We start from the raw sequence: 12,372 nt of genomic DNA, 5'->3' as shown, positions 1-12,372 counted from the left end.
ATTGCAGCCTTCAAGATTCTGGTCCTATGTTGGTTTTGCCAAACTTGCAAAAACCATTTGAGGTATACTGTGATGCATGTGGTCGCAGTCTGGGAGTGGCCTTAATGAAGGAGGGCCATATATAGCTTATGAGAGCAGAATGTTTTCACGACCAAAACGGGTTGCACAGATTTATGAGAAAGAGCTTTTGGCACTCATCCATGCTCTTACTCAATGGCGACACTTTTTACTTGGAGTCGATTTTACAGTGTTCACCAATCACTAGAGTTTGCAATACTTCTTGTCTTAAAAACAACTTTCGAACAAGCACATGCAGTGGGCAAGCATTTTGTCCCAATTTCATTTTCAGATAGTCCATGTGCACGGACAAAAAAATGTGGTAGCAGACGCATTGTCTCGCAAGCCACTGGTTTTGGCTATTTCAATGATTCATCACCACAGCTTCGAGGATATGGTAGACCATTACACCACGGATCCAAATTTTACAGACATCTTTGACCAATTACAGAGTGGGGAAGTGGTTGCACGTTATTCCCTCAAGGAAGCCTATTTGATGCAGAAAAGTTTGTTTTGTGACGCAAGCATTGCGGAATAAGTTTTGACAAAGTGCCACTGTCCACCTTTTTTGGGCCATCGCGGCATAGAAACCACCTTGAAAGGTGTGGAGCAGTTCTTCTGTCTTCTATTGGCTGAGGCTCAGAAAGGATGTGGACAAGTTTGTTTGCAACTGTTTAGTATGCCATAAGGTCAAGTTTGACAGGCATAAGGCACCATGTCTTATGCAACCTTTACCTAGCCGACCCTGGCAAAGTATAGCAATGGATTTCATTTTTTATCTTCCCATGACTCAGAGTGGGCATGATGGCATTTCGACAGTCATTAACAAATTTAGCAAGCAGGCTCATTTTGTTCCAGTCAAGAAGACAGTTAAGACCGATTATTTGGTAAGTTGTTTGTCTCACAAATAATTGGACTACATAGTATGCCTCAGATAGAGATCCCCGTTTTACCAGTTGATTTTGGAGGGTAATCTAGGAGAATATTGGTACACGGTTACAATTCTCGTCCTCTTTTCACCCAGAGACAGATGGGCAATCGAAGACAGCAAACTCATACATCTCTAATCAGAAGGCTCAATGGGAGAAATATTTTCCTTTGGTGGAATTTGCCTACAACAACATAGTACATACGTCTACGAGGAAGGCGCTATTTGAGATTATCGAGGGTGCTAAGAAGGTTCCACCTATTCTAAGCACCAAGAATAAGATTTTTGAAGCAGATTGGTATGTTCATGATCTGGATAGCGCTTTTGCTTAGGTGCGCGAGGCTCTCAAGAGTCTCAAGCACGGCATAAGAAGGCAGTGGACAAGCATCGACGTGACTGGCAGTTGAAGGAAGATGATTGGGTGCTTTTACTGTCACAAACGGGAGTGCATAGCAATATAGAATATACTTGGATAAATAGAATTTATCACTTAATACTGAAGCCAGAGGATATAGAGAGAAATAGATAAAAAGGAGAGAGAGAGAGAGAGAGAGAGAGAGAGAGAGAGAGAGAGAGAGAGAGAGAGAGATGGAGTGAGAAGATCGACACAGTACTGGGGACCAGAAGACCCCCCCCCCCCAAATAATAGTATCTTTATTACTGAGGAGAAGTCTATACAAGCACTTGAACCGAACGTCTTACCACGTTCGTTCTAGAATAAGACTTGATGGTTCCCAGAAGCCTCGGCTTCCTATTCCTAGGGCAAAACCCTATTCCAAGGAACTTCCGTTCCTTATTCCAAATCCTCGAGAATCAAGGTTCTCGCCTTTGGATCTCACCTTCCAGACTCAGGGCATGGCATCCATGCAACTCTTTTCTAACTCTGTTTCCAGAGTCCTCTTCCTGCAGAATAACTCCACTTTCCTGGACACGAAGTCCTTCCCGAATCCCTTGGGAATTTCAACTTCCGGATCACATCCCGAGAGTCTACCTCTCTTCGATCCGTGGATCTGCTTCCCAAACTTGGGTGTGAAACCCTTCGGCTGATTTGGCTCTAGTTCCTTACAGCACTTTCTCCTGCAAAGAGGCTCATGCCTTCCTCTGCTCCTACTGCCTCACTAAGAGGAAGTACACGTGCAAACAAATACTTAGAGATCATAACATGAAAAATCGTTACCTTCAAAGTCTCGACGCTCGAAACGCAACTCCGTTCTCAAAAAGCAATTCCCCGGAAGAGATCTCTACATAGAAAATCCTCTCTTCCAATCCTACACACAAAAGAGGTGTGTTCTCGGGTTCCTTCTCGTAAATCAGCCCCGTCTAGGATGTTTATGGGCTGAAAACAGAGAAAAACAGCAACTTGTCGCGATGGAAACACGCTCCGTAGGCACTTCTTCGTGAGGGAACTCGTGCACTGGGCCCTGGCGACATCTGGTACACTTGGGGCGGCCATGGGCATCACCGGCAACGTCTTCTTTGCGGATGAAATTTGCAGCAACATCTTCTTCTTGCAAAAACTGATCTTCTCCTCTGAGTGAGGGCATGTGATGCTTTTATAGCTCCTGGCCATGGGCACGAATAGTTGAGCGCAGGCTACTCGCGTAGAGATCGCGGCCGTTTTTTTTTCCATTGTTCTGCCAGAGAGAGAGAGAGAGAGAGAGAGAGAGAGAGCTGGCTGGTCTGTTGCCTTATTTATCAGATGGCTTCCCACTTATTAAGTGGGCGGCCGACGTATTTTAGAAATAGTATGAATCTGCCCAAAAACTCAATAAAACCTTACAACTTAAAAACAATGCTCACGCAGCACTTCCCATACGTCCCTGGATGCAATCACATGCACAGTTGCAATGCAAACATAGACTTCCTCACGGAAAAGCATCTGCTTTCCCAAAAAGCAATCCCGCTTTCTCAAAAAGCATCTGTTTTTCCTCAAAGTTTCCTCTGAACCCATCTTCATTCAAGTGCTTGCTTTTCCTTGTGCACAATTCTAACACAGTTTGGAATTTCCTATCGACTATGAATCCCCTTTTCGATGCAACCGACACCCACCTTGTGACGCATTAAGAATACCCATCACCTAGTCACTTCCTACCGAACTTACGGTACAATCTCCTTCGCGATGCTCTATGTCCTATGACGCATCAGAGATATCTGTTCCCAGATGGTAGGGGATACTTCTTCCCAATGCTCCTTGTCACCCATTTGATGTGACGCATCATAAGTACCCGTTCCTGGTGGCCTTACAGATATTCCCTTTCACAGTGCTCCCGTCATTACTCTGAATGACGCACTAGGAATACTCTGTACTCGGATGTCTCAAGTGAGAAAAACCCTCTCACTTAAAATTCCAATAATTCATTTAGAATTATTTTTCTCGGTGTTACAAGCGAGAAAACCCTCTAACTTATAAATCCAATAATTCATTTAGAATTATTTACCTGTCAGATAAAGCCAATTTAGCAACATTTACCATTTGAGAAGGCACGCCTACAAAAACGAAAGGGTAAGGAGCAACTTTTTCCAAAGTCGAGTATGAGGTACTATGGATAAATGATGTATCCTTCATATTGAAGTTACCAGATATTTGGAAGATTCACAATGCATTTCATATGATTCTATTTAGATCTTTCTAAGGTGAGGTGCCACTGGAGGGAGCCAGAGGAGAAACCTGAGGTGGAAGAGACAAAGGAGATTCTCATTCCAGAACAGATCCTTGCCCACAAGGAAAGGAAAGTGAAAGATAAGCCAATACGCCTATATTTAGTCAAATTTAAGAACGATCCGGCATTGGATGCGAAATGGATGGAGGAGGACCTAGCAGATACTCCTTGGATTTTAGAGCTTTACCTTGAGGCTTTTGGTCTAGCTTCGACTATTCCAAGAGTTACCAATGATCAGCAGGTTGAATCTGATGCGGTCTAGACTGCACAAGAGCGGAGTTATTCAGCTCCTTTGTCACAGATTACCCAGATGGAGTAAAGTCGCTGATTTCTTTTGTGATTTCAAAAATACTTACACGCTCACAGTATTCTGTTGTATGACTCTCTCTCTCTCTCTCTCTCTCTCTCTCTCTCTCTCTCTCTCTCTCTCTCTCTCTCTCTCTCTCTCTCTCTCTCTCTCTCTCTCTCTCTCTTTCAAAGGGACTGTAGGCTATGTCAACATCAAGGTGGTCAATATGATGAATGTAGAATGAACCACTGTGGGGGTGCATAATGCCATGTAATGTGACATTGTGTAAGCTATGTCAACATCAAGGTGGTCAGTATGATGAATGTAGAATGAACCACTGTGGGGGTGCATAATGCCATGTAATGTGACCCAGATTCAAACGGAAAAGAACTCACAACCGCGCCTATCACAAGCTGCTCACGTGTCAAAGACCCTAGCCAACCTGCAGATCCAGACCAAGGGGCCTAAACCCTAGCAGAAGCAGAAGAAGAAGTCCTCACCAACTTACAAATCCTTTCGAGTGGCTATGGGTTAGGATTAAAATCACAACTTTAATCCTAACCCCCAACAACTTCTACGACCCCTGTCCGATGGGGCCTAAAAGTAAAGCGCGCACACCCACAATAATAACTTGCATAAAGAATTCTTGACATGCCTACGTACAGATTTTTGCAATATGCGTTGACGTGGCAAGCTATATGGACACGGCGTTGACGTTTTGCAATATGCGTTGACGTTTTGCGCGGACAGGTGTTGACGTGGCACATTGTACGTACGGGCCATGGGGCGCATGCTTTTCGGACCAAATGCTTTTAGACTTGAAGCTTTTCATGTAAAGTGCTTTTGGATGGCCAAGGGCCTTAAAATATGAACTCCAAGCTCACCACTTGATAGCACTTTTAGTACTTCAAAACAATTGGACAAGAGAGAGAAGATGACACGGCGTGGCGGAGTTTCGAGCCAAGACGAGTTGGCCCCAAAGACTGGCACCCCTTTCGGTATTTCTTTATTATTGTTGATTCGTGAAGTACAACAGCCAAGGAGCACCTCCTGTGCAATCTGTGCCCTGAAGAGTGCCATAGGGGCCTATGGCCACAAGGCTCATATTTAAGGGCCCAAAGCGAAAAGTTGGCCCCAAGAAAAAACTTTTCGAAAATTTCGGGATTTCTCTAAAAATCCACCGCGGATTTTGGGATGTCCGTTTAAGTACCACGTCATCATATTTTGAGGTTATACACTTGTCTGACTTCATTTCGCCACTTTTCGAGCACTTTAAACAAGTTTTCTTTGACTTTTATGGTTTTTAGGCCCCTCGACCGCTGATCTATGAGTTGGTCCAGGATTCCTTCAATTTCTTCCTCTTCTTCTAGGTTTTAGGCCCCTTGGCTGGGATCTATTCCACTGGTCGCAACTTGGTGAGAACTCTTCTTTAAAAATAGGCCACTCGGCAAGACTTCATAAGTTAATAAAACAACTTTTGTTGCTTCTACTTCTTCTATTGTTTCTTCTTAGGGTTTAAGCTCCTTAGCCAAGATCTACATGTTGGCTCCGTTCTTCAGTGGCTTGACACATCGGCAGTTTGTGACATCCCCCTTCTTGAAAGAAAGTAATCGTCCTTGATTACAGCATATCTGCAAAACAACTCAAGTTAGCTCAAAAAATCTCGAGGGTCATTCCGAGGGACAATCAATTTTCTCATTCCATATTGGAGCTCTTGATATCCTCGATTGTCGGTTTCCCAGAAAAATCTCATCCAATAAGGATTATATTCTCATAGCTCTTGATATCTTGGTGTCACGAGGACGTGGCAATTGTTAACTATGTCACGAGGACATGGCAACTGCTAACCTTAGTTGTTGGTTTCTTCCCAATGATTTTTGTTTTATTTTTGAGACCCTCTTTTTGAAGTTGCAAATGGTCGGACATTGTATGGCCAATGTAAACGGTAGTTTCACCCGCAAAAGGGAAGTTGTTCGGCTCTAGAATTTGTATAGTAAGAGGATGTCTAGGCTCAGTCCAAGGTCATGTAGGTCCCCTCGTCGCACTTAACAAGTTGGTGGATACTAGGAACTGAACTCAATAAAGGCATAAAGTCAAGGTGGGATCACCAACAGAAAGTATCCGACAGTTGGGCCACATTGCACTTTTGGATGCGGTCCCAATGAGGATAGATGGTCAGAAGACCAGTGGGAACCCAACGGAAGCATCTCCTAAAAATTAGGGAACTGCTATTTTGGGCCGTGAAATACCTTCGAAATGACAAGGGGAACATTTTACAACTCTGCCGCGAAGTCAACTCGGCAACCGGTCGGAAGATTTCTAGGCGACAACCCCGAAACCGGAAAATGCATGTAATCGTGCCAAGTGGCGCACTTTAATGCACTTTCCTCGTGCATGAAGAGGTAGCGCTGATTTTTAAGCTGGGAGGCTCATTTTGCAAGAACTGTCACAGGTTAAGAGCTATGGAGTGCTTTCTTTCCACTCTATGTACAGTGTGGTGCTAGGAGTGATACCCTGAACACTACACACTGCTCTCTCTCTCCCCTACGTGCAGTTATGTGATGCCCCACAAGAGGACTCTTCATTTGACTAATGTATAATTGTGTGGGTTCATGCGCGATTGCCGAGGCAAGAGCCTCTTGCACAGGTACCGGATTAGCTAGTTGCTAATCCCCCGCAGGTACAGGTGAACTCGGAGTGATTTCACGTGAGAAATCTCATCCGATTCAAAGGGCAAGAGACCCTACAGGTGCGGGAGCTCGAGGACTTGCTACGGATGCAACCAGCTCGCGAAACGAAGTCCAAAACAGGGAATTACAGCCTGCTGTGTATTTTTGCAGGTTTAGGGTTTCGGCCCTAAACGGTCCCTAACACCCCAGGAGGTCCGGGGATGCGAGGGGACCGCTGTAGAGGTGATCTCGCGCATTTTTGGGGCAGAAAACAGAGAGTTCAGCATGCTGCAGATTCTCACCAGGTTTTGCAAAGTGTCCGTATGCGTTGGGAAAGTCATCTATTGCGTGGGGATACTGTCTGTGAAGCGTCCTAGTGCAGTTATGCTGCCGAAATCGGGCCAGAACAGGTGGATTTCAGCCCGGATTATGCGGGACAGCTCGTAGGAAACCACAAGTTTTATTCCCTCTATTAAAGTAAAAAGAAATACCGAAAGGGGCGCCAAAAAAAAATATTTTGGGGCCTACAGGTTGTCGGCGTCTGCTCGGAGCATTCTAGCTTCCAAGCCGTGTGTGTGCATAAGTGTTAATTCCCGTCGCAAGTTCCCTTTGCAAAGTGCTCTGTGTGTGCTTCTAAAGTAAAGAATTTCGGGTGAAAGCCAAAGCCTACTGCCCCACGGGCCGGTTTCAAGGTTCCGTTTCCGGGACATCAATCACTATTTCCTCAAAGGGTGAGCCTCGGTTGTTTTGGGTAAAGACACAGAGTACAGGAACGCAAGATTACACTATGGCGGATAAAGGGAAGGGCATTATGGAAGAGGGTTCCTCTTCGAAGGAGAGACAGGAAACTCCTACGGTCTTCGAGATTGGCGAGAGTTCACGGCCACGTCAGACTGTACCTCCTGTTGATGTGAATATCCCTCCAATAGTACAGGGCTTTATGACTGGGCAACTTGAGGACGATGCGTTCTGGACTCAGTTAGTTGCCGCGGTGAATGTCTTCTCGCAATTGGTGCAGAACCCAAGGTTTATGGAGTTTTTGCAAGCGCCACCAGTGCAACAGCAAAATAGGCGACGACCACCGCGAACGGAGCTTGTTGAGGCTCAAGCCCAAGTACTTCATGCGACTCAACAGGATAGGGAACACTCGCATGTTGCAGAGTCTCGGGCTCCAAAACAGGTTCCTCCCGTCCTTGAAAAGTGATTAGGACGCCTATTCCACAGGTTATGCCAGTTCAGTCCGCCACCTTTCAGAGCCCGCATGCTGTCTTGAATGGAAACGGAACTGGTTACCAGGCAATGCACCCAGTTTTTCCACCACCCACGGTACATCCTCGGTATTTCGGGGGTGGATCAGTGTTCCAAAGTATGGCTGGTTATGCGCCTGGAAGTCGGTCGTACATGCCAGGAACAGTGTTTAGGGGTATGCAAGGCATGATGCCAAACCCCATGTATGGTAGCATCGGCATGCAACAAGGTTTTCAGTGCAACCAAGGCCAATTTGGGGTGCCACAGGGTCATTTTGGCATGGCTGGTTTTTCTGGACAGCAGCTAGATATCGCACCTCTACGCAAAATGTTAATGGCCAAGATGTGCCGATCAAGCCTACTACAGTGCCCATGTTGCAGACCATTCCTTATGACAACTCGGGGGCACTGGAAAAGCCGAAAGCTTACAAAGAAGGTGGTGCAGCTATCAAGTTCAGTACTTTCAGTGGCTTTGAGGATAGAGCAAAGGCTCTCACTTTCCTCCACATTTTGATACAGCTTATGCAGGAGGGAATTTTACAGAGGCCTCTAAAGTAAGGAAACCTGCCACTTTCTTAAAGGACAATGCGCTTACATGGTGGACGACATTGTTAATGCAAGGACATGCACCCGCCACTTGGGTTTACTTCAAGCAAATGTTTGCATCTCCTTGGCTGTCAAATGAATTTGAAGCTGACGTCATGACAGATTGGCACCTGCTTACTTCGGCTACATGCAAGAGCTTGCTGGAGTATAATCAGAGGTTTTGTAAAGCGTTACTCTCAATGACCTCCTACAGATTTGTGCCATTGACAAAGCAAATAGAGAAGTAATGTTGTGGGCTGCCTATAGGGCTTCGGGACTATTGTACTAAGAACAGAGTAGCTACCCTCTCCCAGCTCATGGAAGTTGCTAACACTGGTCTTGCCTTGTTGAAAGGAGAGGAAAGTGGGTTTCCGAGCAACGAGAAAGGAGGGCAACAAAAGAAAAATTGAGCGAAGAAGCCCTTTGTGAAAACGACTCCTGAAGCGTCACAGGGGCCAGAGAAGGCCACCAAAGACAAGGATTCATCAAGGACTTCTGGAGCGCACGCAAAGAAAAAAAAAAGGAAGCCTTTTGTGCGCAAGTCACTCGAGGAAAGAAGGTCCTAATGGCTGAAAACAAATGCTTTATATACGAGCAGCCAGGTCACTTTGCTACCAATTGTCCACAAAGGAAAAGACCAACTGACTCAGATGATAAAGAGGACCAAAGAGGCAAGAAGCCTAAACCCACGGCAGGTTTGGTGCCAAATATGGTGAGTGATAGGCCTAGTACAGATGCCAGTGAGTTATGCAGGGCATGGGGTAAAGTTAGGGATCAGACGGCACTCATCTTCTTTGATCCAGGTGCCAAAGCAAACTTTATCTCACCAGAGCTAGCTATGAAGCTGGGCATCAGAGCTGAAGAAATGGGATACACAGCACAGGCAGGGTTGGCATGCCCTCGCCACTCAGAGTGTGTTGCTCCCATTATTGGAAAGTCGTGTCTGCATATTCAGTCATATGTGGACACAGAAGAATTTTATATCATGCCATTGGAAGGGTAAGATGGCTACTTGGAATTCCGTGGATGTTCAGAGTGCATGGCATGTTGGATGCCTTCGGCAAGACAATCACCCTTCAGCATAGAGACAAAACTCATGTTTTGGATGTAAAGCTCAAAGGGGAGTCTGTCCTTTTGTATCTGCTTCTGCTATCACTTCTGTAATAAAGAATCATCTTTCTGTGTACTTGATTTTTGCACCTGATGTCTCAGATAATTGTCAGTCAAATTTATCTATGTTAGATAAAGAAAGGTCAGCATTTTTGCAAGAGTTTAGTGACTGTTTTTCTGATTCATTACCGTCGCAATTACCGCGAGAGAGACCTGAGGATCATCAGATAGATTTGGTGCCAGGGTGTACCCCACCAAATAGACCTCCCTATAGGGTTAGCGCAGCGTAGAAGAAAGAGATTATGGGCCAGGTTAAGGAGTTATTAGAGAAGGGGTTGATTCAGCCTAGTTCTTCACCCTTTTGCTTCCTAGTGCTCCTAATGCAGAAGAAGGATGGCTCATGGCGCATGTGTATTGATTACCGTGCGTTGAACAAGACTACCATCAAGAATAGGTTTCCTATTCCTAGGATTGATGATATTCTCAATAGTTTAGAGGGTGCTGCAATTTTCAGCAAGACTTTCAACAAGATAGACCTTAAGAGTGGCTACCATCAGATTCGCATAAGGCCAGAGGATGTGCACAAGACTGCCTTTAGAACGACATTTGGTCTTTATGAGTTTCTAGTAATGCCGTTTGGTCTAACAAATGCTCCTGCCACGTTCAACAAAATGATGGACCGGATTTTCCGCTCGCATCAATAGTTTGTTGGGACGTTCTTCGATGACATGATAATCTATTCGAAGAATGAAGAAGAGCATAGGCGTCACTTAACCATTGTGTTCGAAGAGCGACGCAGTCACAGGCTACTTGTCAATCCTAAGAAAAGCGAATTCTTCCTGAAAGAGATCCACTTTCTTGGCCACATAGTCTCAAAGGATGGTGTCAGAATGAAGCTATTAAGACATGCCCAGACTTGAAGACTGTGCACGATGTCAGAAGCTTCTTGGGATTGTGTTCCTACTATAGAAGGTTTATCAGGAATTTTGCAAAGATAGCATCACCTCTTCACGCTTTGCAAAAGAAAGAGGTCACTTTTAGATGGACCCAAAACGAGCTTTAGTCTCTTAAAGAAAAAGTTGAATTCATATCCAGTGATTGTTTTGCCAGATCTCAGGAAGCCATTTGTGGTCCAGTGTGATGCGTGTGGCAGTAGCATCGGAGCAATGCTAATGCAAGATGGACAGATAGTAGCTTATGAAAGCCGAATTTTGCAAGGGCCAGAGAAGACTATGCAAGTCTATGAGAAAGAGCTCTTGGCCGTGATTCATGCGCTTTCTAGATGGAAGCACTACCTCTTTGGTGCTGATTTTTTTGTCCAAAAAGACCATCAGACCTTGCGATACTAAAGTTATCCGAAAAGCATATGCGATGGGCAAACATTCTTTCTATGTTCCACTTCCAGATTATGCATGTGGAAGGCAAGAAGAATGTTGTGGCTGATGCGTTATCAAGGAAGCCACAAATTTCAGCTGTGTCAATTCCTTATCATCATGAGTTGGATGACATGAAGGAACGGTATGCTACTAATGAAGATTTTGCAAGGATCTTTGAACAGTTGCAAGAGGGGCAACATCATCAGCACTACCTCCTCAAAGATGGTTTTATGATGATGCATGGCATACTTTGTGTCACTAGGCCATTGCGACATAAGGTCCTGGAAAACAGTCATGTCCCACCGTATGCAGGGCATCGTGGTATTGATGCGACAATTAAAGCGGTAGAGACATTCTTCTATTGGCCTACCTTGAGGAGAGATGTGGATGCCTTTGTGCGAGCATGTGTGATTTGCCAAAAGGTCAAGTTTGACAGGCAAACGGCACCAGGGCTGTTACAACCACTGCCAATTCCGGATAAGCCATGGGAAAGCATTGCTATGGACTTTATTTTTTATCTTCCAAGAACGCCAACAGGGAATGATGGTATATGGACCATTATCTGCAGGTTCAGCAAGCAGGCCCATTTTATCCTTGTCAGGAAGAAGATAAAATCTGATCAGATGGAACGTTCGTTCATGTACAATGAGTTTAAGTACCATGGTATGCCACAATCGATTGTCAGTGATCGTGATCCTCGCATGACCGGTTTGTTCTGGAGAGGATTGTTTGAGAACATGGACAGTACGCTCAAGTTCTCGTCTTCGTTTCATACACAATCAGATGGACACTCAGAACAAGCTAATTCTACTGCCTTAGATCTGCTGAAATGCTATGTGTCAGATAATAAGGGCAAGTGAGAACGGTATTTGCCTATGCTTGAGTATGCGTACAATAATACAGTGCACTCGTCGACTCGCAAGGCACCTTTCGAAATTGTTGAAGGCGGCAAAAAAGTTCCTCCCATTTTGCATACAAAGGACAAGATCTTTGAGGCAGATCGATATGTTGAGAACATGGATGAAATGTATAAGAAAATTAAAGTTTCCTTGGAGAAGACTCAGGCAAAGCAGAAAAAGGTTGTTGATCGTCACCGTCATGAATCGTTGTTATCACCTGGTGATTGGGTACTGTTAAGGTTCGAAAAGGCAAGGTTAAAGAAGATGAAGGGCAAGGAACAGTTGTTTCCTAAGCTCAGTATGTGTTACTATGGGCCTTTTCAAGTGCTTGACAAGATCAACGATGTGGCTTACAGGCTGAAATTGCCTGATGCGTGGAAGATTCATAATGCGTTTCACGTAAGTCTTCTAAGACCCTTCGTTGGTGATGTGCCACAAGATATGCCAAATGAGGATCAGCCAGAAGTTGAGGAACTTCATGAGATCCTGGTACCTAAGCAAGTTTTGGCACATAAGGACAGAAAAGTTAAAGGACAGGTTGCAAGATGCTAC

General features: G+C 44.9%; 1 protein-coding gene across 1 annotated transcript in view; it reads right to left on the bottom strand.

Annotated features, from left to right (window-relative positions):
- The window catches only part of FCLY (farnesylcysteine lyase), a 96,097-nt gene that overhangs the window by 13,638 nt on the left and 70,087 nt on the right, over positions 1 to 12,372 (bottom strand). The window lies entirely within an intron of this gene.

The sequence above is a fragment of the Adiantum capillus-veneris genome, chromosome 11 (assembly GCF_014529385.1).
Source record: "Adiantum capillus-veneris isolate H3 chromosome 11, ASM1452938v2, whole genome shotgun sequence".
Taxonomy (NCBI): domain Eukaryota; kingdom Viridiplantae; phylum Streptophyta; class Polypodiopsida; order Polypodiales; family Pteridaceae; genus Adiantum; species Adiantum capillus-veneris.
This window is presented reverse-complemented; position numbering and strand designations above follow the sequence as displayed.